Source organism: Mytilus edulis, chromosome 14 (assembly GCF_963676685.1).
Source record: "Mytilus edulis chromosome 14, xbMytEdul2.2, whole genome shotgun sequence".
Taxonomy (NCBI): Eukaryota; Metazoa; Mollusca; class Bivalvia; order Mytilida; family Mytilidae; genus Mytilus; species Mytilus edulis.
In genome coordinates, this window is record NC_092357.1 from 63,049,244 (window position 1) to 63,059,622 (window position 10,379).

A 10,379-nucleotide genomic window follows, 5' to 3' on the forward strand; every position below is an offset into this window, starting at 1 on the left:
AAAGCGATTATGTAAGAAGAATTTCTCATTTCTGATAATGTCGTAAGACAGATTGGTGGTTATACTCTTTGTTGTTCTTTTTTTAGTTTATACATGTTTGTTTTCTCATTTTGTTTTCATGTTTTCCATTAGCGAGCCAGATCTTGTTTACCTGTGTGAGTCTGTTGTTTTCAACACATTCTAACTGTTATATTGTCTGTTTTGTATTAGAAAACCGTCAATTAATGAACAAATTGCGTTTTCAATATACATGTCAAAAAACAGTTTTCGGATGGAATAAGTGTTTGTCCGAATTAACGCCTATTAATCTCCACATATACATATCACAACAAATAGTTCATGTTATGCTTTTTTGCGCATGTCCAAAGTCAAGAGCCTCTGACCTTTTCTGTGCATGCATGTGTTAGTTTTTAAGTTCATTTATATGTTTTGGGGTTTAGTTTGACGTCCATTTTCACTGAACACAGTGTTGTTTAGGAAACAACTGAGGACCACCTCCGGGTACGATATTGTTTCGCTGCGTTGAAAACCCAATGGTGGCCGTGGGCTGTTATCTGCTTCTTGGTCGGGTTGTTGTCTCTTTGACATATTCCATTTCCATTCTCAATTTTATATTGTACATATTTGAAGTGCATACATATGCATTATTTTTAGGTTTTATTTTCAATCGAATATAGAAACACTGGAGCAAACGAAGCCATAAAAATATGTTGTATAAAACAACGACAATAAAACTGATAAAACCGTCTTACAGGACAAATGTGTTAATAGTTTATCTCAAGACAGAAAAATTGCTACAGGAAAAAAAATGTAACATAAAGGAGAAAAAAATCCTACAAGACACAATTTATCCTTATACATGTATGTATAGTGGCGTGATGCGTAAGGTCTAACCCCATTTTTGATTGGAAAATATATATTTTATCGTCTAAATGTACTTTAGATCGCTGTACAGCCTTCAATACTGATCAAAACTCATATTGTATACTATAAAAGTCAGCAATAAAAGGCCCGAAATGAAAACAAAATGATAAACAATTAAAAAGTAAAAAAAATGCATGACAATTCAATAAACTTCAATTAAGGAAAAAGGAACACAACAGACAGCAAACAAGGACGATCACTGCATTAGTTACAGGCTCCTGACAGACACACACATACATAATGTACTTTGTCAAATACACAATGACATCAATAATTCGGCAGGTTTAATCATTATCTGTGCTCTTCGAACCCTCCCTCGAACAGGGACGAGGATTTTACATCACAACATAAGAACAATATGTAAATATCAGTAGGAAATGGTATAACTTATCATATTGGCACAACTAACAACTAGTATATATATAAAGACATAGGACAGGACGTATTGACCACGCAGTTACTGAAACCTAGTTCAAAGACAGCAACAACAACAAAATAAATCAAGTCATTTTTTTTCTTTTTCCTTTAAAAGCAGGAACAAAACTTAAACGTCATTACACAAATGCAAAGTATAATATCTTGATCTCGTATATACAATAATTTATGATCTATCACCTAGTTATATTATTTGATAAATTACCAATTTTACAGTTTAGTTAGTTTGCTTTGTCGACTCGCAATTCTTTATAGATATTGAATAAAAAAGACGTCTTCGTTGTCATTTATAAAGGGAAATGAGTATGGCATGCACATTGCTTTTCTGAGCTTCCTTTGTAATTTCTTAAAGAATATAATCTGTAATTCTGTTCTTTTATTATTTTTTTTTTGATGAAGGTACCGAACGTGCAATTTTCCCTATTAGTCTTTGTAAAATGTGTATGAACTATGAGCCGAAAATCGTATTTTGTTAGCAGTCAGTACTTCCCTTAGATGGTCGTAAACCTCCCTATTTTTATATGTTTTTTAAAATCCATATACATTGTACTGGTATTAAGTGGATTTCGACAAACTATAAGGAAAAACTGTAATTTCAATTTTTATTCATATACCCCGAGCCTCCTTAAATAATGATTTTTTTTTTCTTTTTGATTTAGTCTATAAATTTCAGGCGCGTAGCTACGTTTACGTCAAAACGACCGGGCGAACACTTGAAATTTGTTAAAAAAATTATTTAATCTCAATAAATTAAAAAGATCTGGTTTTAAGCACATCAGTCTTTTAAATCTTTCCTCAATTCCTTGTAATTGCGATTTGGCCTTTTTGACTTTTTTGGATTCGAGCGTCACTGATGAGTCTTTTGTAGACAAAACGCGCGTCTGGTGTACATACAAAATTTAGTCCTGGTTTCTATGATGAGTGTATTTACTACCACTGGGTCGATGCCACTGCTGGTGGAGATTTATTTCCCCGAGGGTATCAACAGCCCAGTAGTCAGCACTTTTTGTGCTGACATGAATTATCATTGATATGGTTACATTTATAAATAACTGTTTACAAAATTTAGAATTTTTGAAATACTAAGGCTTTTCTACCTCAGGCATAGATTACCTGAGCTGGATTTGGCAAAACTTTTAGGAATTCTGGTCCTCAATGCTCTTCAACTTCGTACTTTATTTGGCCTTTTTTTTACTTTTTTGTAATCCAGCGTCACTGATGAGTCTTTTGTAGAGAAAACGCGCGTCTGGCCTGGCGTACATTCAAAATTAAGTCTTGGTATCTATGATGAGATTATATGGTACCATATATCATATATTTGTTCATTTTTCTGTCTGTCGAAGTCTGAATCTTTTGGGAACATTTCTTACTTTCCTTTCGTTTAAAGCATTTCATAATCAGCGGGGATTCGATATATGCTTTGAATTTCAGTCGAGCCTACATTTATGACGCGAATACAAGAAATATAAGTCAGAGAACCTATATTTCATTTGAGGCGACAACATTTAGGTTCAATATGGTGTAAAAGTGTTTTGTTTGGTTTTTTAATATAAATGATCTTGTCAAACATTAATGAAATTTTACGAAAATTGGACAGAAGCTTTTTATTCTCAAAAGATTATCCAGACCTTGAAATGATGAATTTATATTTTTTATTTTCCTATATTCTACTGATAAAAGGAATTTCTGTTTGCATATATAGTCTGTGGTTGAAGTTTGTTACACTTCAATAACTTTGTTAACCCTTCATTGAATTTTATGAAATTTTTGCAGAAGTTTTTTTGTGATTAATGTCTGAAGCAAAATTTTGAAAGTATATATTTTTTTCTATTTTCAATTGACATACGGACTTATCTTTTAGCAGTTAACAGACTCTCTGTGATTATTATGTGTTACATAATGATTTTGGAAACCTTCATATGTTGTCATGAGACTAGGGTAGAAGTTAATATACCAGTTCAAGAAAAAAAAATCTAAAGAAAATGTTTGATTATTGAAAATCCTATTATAGACTGATAAAAAGATTCAATTTTTGCGAGAACCACGATTTCACGGAACCCTTTACAAATTTTCAGAATGCATCTAAACATCTTTGCAAATTAATCATTTCATATCCATTAACGACATTTGCACAACAATCGGCCTTATCCCACGGTTCCTTTAAACATATTTTAAAGTAACCGGTTTGGATATTTGCTCTAACACCAATGGCCATTAGATTTCAAATCAACAAAATGAATACATTAAATATAAAAGATAAAAAAAAAAGTATTCTATAAGGTAAAAAATTAAGGTGACAACTTTTGCACTCAGAGGAATTGCAAACTTGTCCCGGAGACTGTTGTATGTTCAACTTGCTATTGATAATTTTTTTATAAAAGAAATGCCCCTTTTTCGAAACCCACTGCTAGAAGGTGTTATAACCTGGGTCCGATTGGGCTCTCAAACCCTTCGCCGTTGTTGGGGCGTACACTTAAAAATAGCCTAGCTACGCCACTGAATTTGACTCTTATAAATGATAGGGATGACCCTTATTCAAGATACATAATCAGTAACAAATTTGAGAATTGAAATGGAGAATTTTCAAAGAGACAACAATCCGATAAAAGAGCAGAAAACAACCAAAGGCCATTAATCGGTCCTCAACACAGCAAGAAAACTTGCAGCGTGGGTGGGTTTCATCTGGCCTCTAAACAAATATTGGTACTACTTCAGTAGAAATGGACGTCACACTAAACGAAACATAGATATGAACTAAAATTCAGCTTGAGCAGCAAGGCAAGACCTTCAACTAAATCCAAAGGAAACTTAATGCCTAATTTTATAAAACAAAAACACATTCAAGTTTTGTCATAAACTACGTCTCATAACATTACAATAAAACGTAGTTAGGAAGCTACCGTTTGATTTTAGGGGATATAGGATGAAACTGGGAAAAAGGCAGGTCATGAAATTTGATTCAAGAAAGGCAGGATGCGAAACTTTGCGAAAAAGGGCAGATTGACAATTTATGTAATAAACAAAAGTCAGGATAATCTAATACAAAAGGCAGGACCGAATAGAATGAAAAATAAGAAAGGCAGGAGAGAGATTGAAAAAAAAATAGAACAAAATTTTTCATCCTAGATCCCTCCCCCTTATTTTTACCGGCCTAAAAATCAAATGGTAACTCCCTCAGTCAAAGTTTTACATGAAGATTTGCTTAGGAGTTGACTGTCATGCATCTCAAATCTCAATAAGACTGTGTTATGTCCCTTGATAATTATGCCTACGAAAAGACACTGAATAATGTGTTAGTTTTATGCGTTCTGTGTGATTTTAATTTGTGGAATATCCTTGATTCTTACTTATAAATGATGTCGATCATAAAATCAAAAGTATTGTCAAAAAGAACATGTATGATTTGTTAAACAGGTAAATAGGACAACTGTTTTTGTGGCAATAATAATAACATTAAAGATTGTGAACTTACACATTTGATTGAGACGGTAACGAACAACACAAGAATCCAGAGAGCTTGTTATGTACAGTTTTCATCTTAAACCTACTAGAAGTGGGTCACTTTTTATCATTAACGTCAATGGCAGCTATAAAGTTTGAGATAGAATATTTTAAACGCCTTCTAAATATATCTCTTCAGTTGCATACTATATACTGATACATTTATTAATAAAAAAAATTAATTTTACCATGCTTTGGAAAAGACATTTTCGAAGGGTGAACTAATAAAAAAATAACACAGAAGTTAGCTCCTATCTCATTGAGCACAAAGGCATCATGTCAGGCATTGTCATTACTTAAAACCATTAAATATCTTCGAGAAACAATCACGACATGTAAACAAAATTTTTACTAATGATACTGAAACAGAAATGAAAGATCGATCCTTCACTATTTTTGTGGAAAACCCAAAGTAAGAAATCACTACCACAACGAAACATAAATACACCCATGTAAATAGTATATACATGCGTATTCTCAGAAACCATCTCCCATATCAGAATCACATCATGCAGAAATAATGCGTTCCTCTCCTAATTTTCAAAAATCAAATATGTGGTACACACTTAATCATTATCAGTTGGTAATCAATGAAATTAGCGTCGCCATGACAGTCTTGGACATTAAAACTAAATATTAAATACATAACACTGCTAATTCTTAGTGATCGGTTCTGGCTGTCATGCATGGTGCAACACAATTAAATATAGAACCTTATATATGGGAAAACAGACAACTCATTCTGTCAAAAAACACTCCTAAAACATCCAAACATAATTTTCACACTGATCTGTGTCCACACTTATTATTAAACAAAAATCGTAATTAGAATTAGAATTTAAGCTTACATTTTTTTACAATCTTAAGAAAAGGCAAACCGAATAACTTAGTTCAGTTGCAAATAACATGCCAATATTTCTAGAAAGCACGAATTTCAGCCTTATGTAAATTCTGAAAAACTGAGCATGTGTGTATCTGAATAACAGATTAGTCAAATCCTAATGAATTTATTGTAACGAATTTATAAACAATTTAAGTTAATAGTGTAGACAAGATGAAAGATCATAAGTTGTTACACTAGTTTGTTATGGCCAAATAAACAATAAAACTGCAGACATTTCCTCATCTTTTGGTATTTATTTTTTAAAAATCACTCAGACAGTTACTTGGTAATTTTTTGGGGGAAAATATCAATTTTAGTTGAAATGATAGAACATTTTTTGAGTGAGAACTCACTTTTTCAGACATAAAAAAAAGAAAAAAAAATCAATTGAGAAACTTAAGGTAATAAGGGCCGGGGGTAATTTTCCTCTAAAAAAATTCTGACACCAAATTTGAAGGAAAAAATATATATTGTAGGATCGCTTAGTCTCGCTTTTTCGACTAAAGTCAAAGGCTCGACAAAAAAGGAAACATTTCAATTGAGAAAACTAAGGGAACGACCTTTTAACTTCAAAAAGGGCAGGGGTGGATATTTTCCCCCTAAAAAATTTGATGGAAAAATATAAATTGTAGTCAAGCAGATGACAAAAAAACAAATATATTCTGAATCCAGTTTCCCCATACTTTATATGGCTAAGTTTTGACGGAAAAAAATGATTTGATAGACAGACTAAAAAAATCTGACTCATACAAAAAAAACAATACCCTCCCGCCTTTTGAAGTTTAATGGTTACTACCTATCGGCCTACCTTATAACAAAACAATTCAAGTTTTGCAATAAATAGCGTCTCACAAAATTACAATGAAACGTAGTTAGTTTACTCAATGTATCAAATCAAGATCTGTTTAAGTGAAAGTGGCTCGGAAGTGGGCTGTCCTGCAACTTAATTCCGTAGGACTGAGTTATGTCCCTTGATAATTATGCTTATGAAATTACACTGAAAAATGTGTTCGTTTTGTGCATCCTATAGGATTTTAATTTGTGGAATAGCATTGACTCTAACTAATATCGTCTGTCATATTTGCAAAACAAGGTTATTGTCAACTTGAATAATATGTATAATTTGTTAAACAGGTAATTAGGACAACTGTTTTGTGTGGCAATTATATAATAACATTAAAGATTATGAATTTACATGTTCCTTAGAGACAGCAACCAACGATACAAAAATACCAGCAGCAAGCATGTCTGGGACAGTTTACATTTCAAACTTACTAGAAGTAGGTTATTTATTAATTATAGGGATGGCCTGTATTCAAGAGATGATAAAATAGTGATACATTGAAAATGGAAATGGGGAATGTGGCAAAGAAACAACAACCCAACAAAAGAGCTTAAAATCAGCCCAAGGCAACCAATTGGTCCTCAACACATCGAGAAAACTTGCAGTGGCAGGCGGTCTTCGTATGGCCGCCAAACAAAAAAGTGTTACTAGTAGAAATGGACGTTACACTAAACGAGACATATAAATGAACTGAAATTAAAAAAAAAACAACACCAGACTAACAAATACCAGAGGCTACTGGCTCCTGGCTTGACACATGCGCAAAAGTAAAGCCGATTTTAACATGTTTCGTGAGATCTCAGCCATCCCTGTACATCAAGTCTCTTGAAGAATAAACAAAAAACACCACAATACCTACAGTAAACTCAGTTTAGACTAAATATACATACATGTATTTATAAGTGAAATGTATGAAAAAATTAGTCGACTACAAAACAATATATGTTAGCTCCTCATTCAACACTATGCTATTTATAGAATATTTAGTGTGAGTTCGTGGTCTAGTGGTTAAGACCAATGGCTATAGTACTGAAGGTCCTGAGTGGGGTGCTGAAAATATCAGTACATCAGAAGGATAATTTTCAACCTCTCACACACATCTCTGGTACCCAGACCAGAGTTTAAACTATGGGGGCCTCGGTTGGTCAAAGTTGTTCGCTACTTTAACCTCGAGATCAATCATCTGATATCTCTCTGGTTTGTCTGTTTCCACCGAGTGGCTTCCTGCACCACAATAACAGACTTTCCGGTGTCCTAGCACTCCCTTTGTGTTGGGTGGGGATTGATTGTCCTTGTAAAAATAATTGTCGTACAAATATACGTTAGTGACACATCTCCATTAATCCTGATTGAGAGTGTACATGGATGCCACTGTACGTGGCAGCTTTCGAGGGGTTGTTCGGATAACGAAGGCATTTACAGTACATGCATACATACTCCGTTATATGATGTTCCTTATATTTGAGCTCCGGTCCACATTCTTCTCTACATGTTGGCGCCCAGTATTCTCTATTCTTTATTTACTATTCGCGATATCCCATAAACGATCATTTCATGTAAAATACGAATAAACATTTGTTTTTACTTTCAAATTCACACTAAATTAAAAATGCATTCATATTTAAATATTTTATATATAACCAGAAAACAGTTAAAAAAGATGAAAAACTGAACTATCAGCAATAGTAAGACACGTTATAGTGTCGATTTATAGAGTATCGAAACACACACAGAACTGAACGGCCTTCAACAACAAGAAAAAAAAACACATACCGTATAGTATGTTATTAAAGACCCGGACATGAAACATGAAACAATGCAACTGCGAAAAATAACGACCTATAACATTACAATAATCTAAGTTTTACCAAAAACTGTGTCTCATAATATTCCAATAAAAAGTATTCAGTCAACGATTTCACAAAGATATTTTAACTGAAAGTGGCTGAGGAGTTAACTGTCGTGCATATCAATTCCGTGGAACTGAGTTATGTCCCTTGATAATTATGCTTACAAAATGACACTGAATTATGTGTTAGTTTTGTACATCTTGTAGGATTTTAATTGATTGGATTGACACATGCGCAAAAGTAACGCGGGTTTTAACATGTTTGGTGAGATCTCAACCATCCCCTGTACCTCTTAATAGCCTCTTGTAGAATAAACAAAAACACAACAATACCTACAGTAAACTCAGTTTAGACTAAATCTACATACATGTATTTATAAGAGAAATGTGTGAGAAAATCAGTCCACTACAAAACAATATTATGTTAGCTCCTCATTCATCTCCATTCTCTTTATTTTATATTGTAGCACCCCGTTATATAATGTTCGTTATGTTTGACCTCCGGTCCCCATTCTTCTCTACACGTTATATGTTGGCGCCCAGGGGTTGAAGACATAAAACTTGGCTCAGTGCTCGGAGCACAAAATTCATGCTCGAAATATGAAATCCAGCATTTTGATTGGTTGATTTTCGAGTATGAGTACACAAAACTGACTCGAAAGTTTTATGACTTCAAGGCCAGTATTCTCTATTCTTTATTTGCCAAACCCCATTCAGACCATCATAAATGATCATTTCATGTAAAATACGGAAAAAAAAATTTCTACTGTCAAATTCACACTAAATTAAAAATGCATTCATATTTAAATATTTTATATATAACGCGAAAACCAGGGACTTTCTATAGTAAGTATAAAAAGTCTATGGCGAAAACAGATAATAAAAAAAGATAAAAAAAAATTAAACTGAACTATCATCAATAGTAAGACACGTTATAGTGTCGATCAATAGAGTTTCGAAACACAGACGGAACCGTACGGCCTTCAGCAACGAAAAAAAAAATCACATACCGCTTAGTAAATTATACATTTTGTAAAAGGCCCGAACACGAAATATATATATATGAAAGAATTTAATTCAGGATTCCGAAACTTAATGCCTAAGGAAGCTACAATTTGATTTTAGGGGGGTTTAGGATGAAGCTTCGAAAAAAGGCAGGCCAGGAGTTTTGATTTAAAAAATTTAGGATGTGACACTTGACAGTTTATGTAGAAACAAAATTCAGGATAATCTCATAAAAAAGGTAGGATCGAATAGAATGAAAAATAAAAAGGCAGGACAGATTGAACAAAAAATAAAAACACAATTTTACATTCTAGACCCCCCCCCCTTTTTTTTTTCTTCACCGGCCTAAAAATCAAATAGTAGCTTCTTTAATCAACGTATAACATCAATATTTGTTTTAATGAGAGTGGCTGAGAAGTGGGATGTCATGCATCTCAAATCTCAATAGGACTGAGTTATGTCCCTTGATAATTATGCTTACGAAATAGCATTGAATAATGTGTTAGTTGTGTACATCTTGTAGGATTTCAATTTATGGAATAGCATTGATTCTTACTTATATATGTTGGTATATATCAGAAAATCAATGGTATTGTAAATTGGAAGATGTTTATTTGTTAAACAGGTAACTAGTACAACTGTTTTGTGCGGCAATTATTACAACATTAAAGATAATGAATTTACTAGTATCAAAGAGACAGCAACAAACGACTTAACCAGAAAGCTTGTTGTGGTAATTTTATAACACATACCTACTAGAAGTAGGTTACATTAAGTTTTTTCAGTTGAGGTTAGCAATGAAGATATCTCTATAATTGCATGCAGTTTACATGATATATTTCTTAATTGTAAGAAAAATAAAAATTGTAATTTCGTTCTATTGTTGTACTGTTATACCACTGTCCCAGGTTAACTCGTTCAGTCTATGAATATCAATA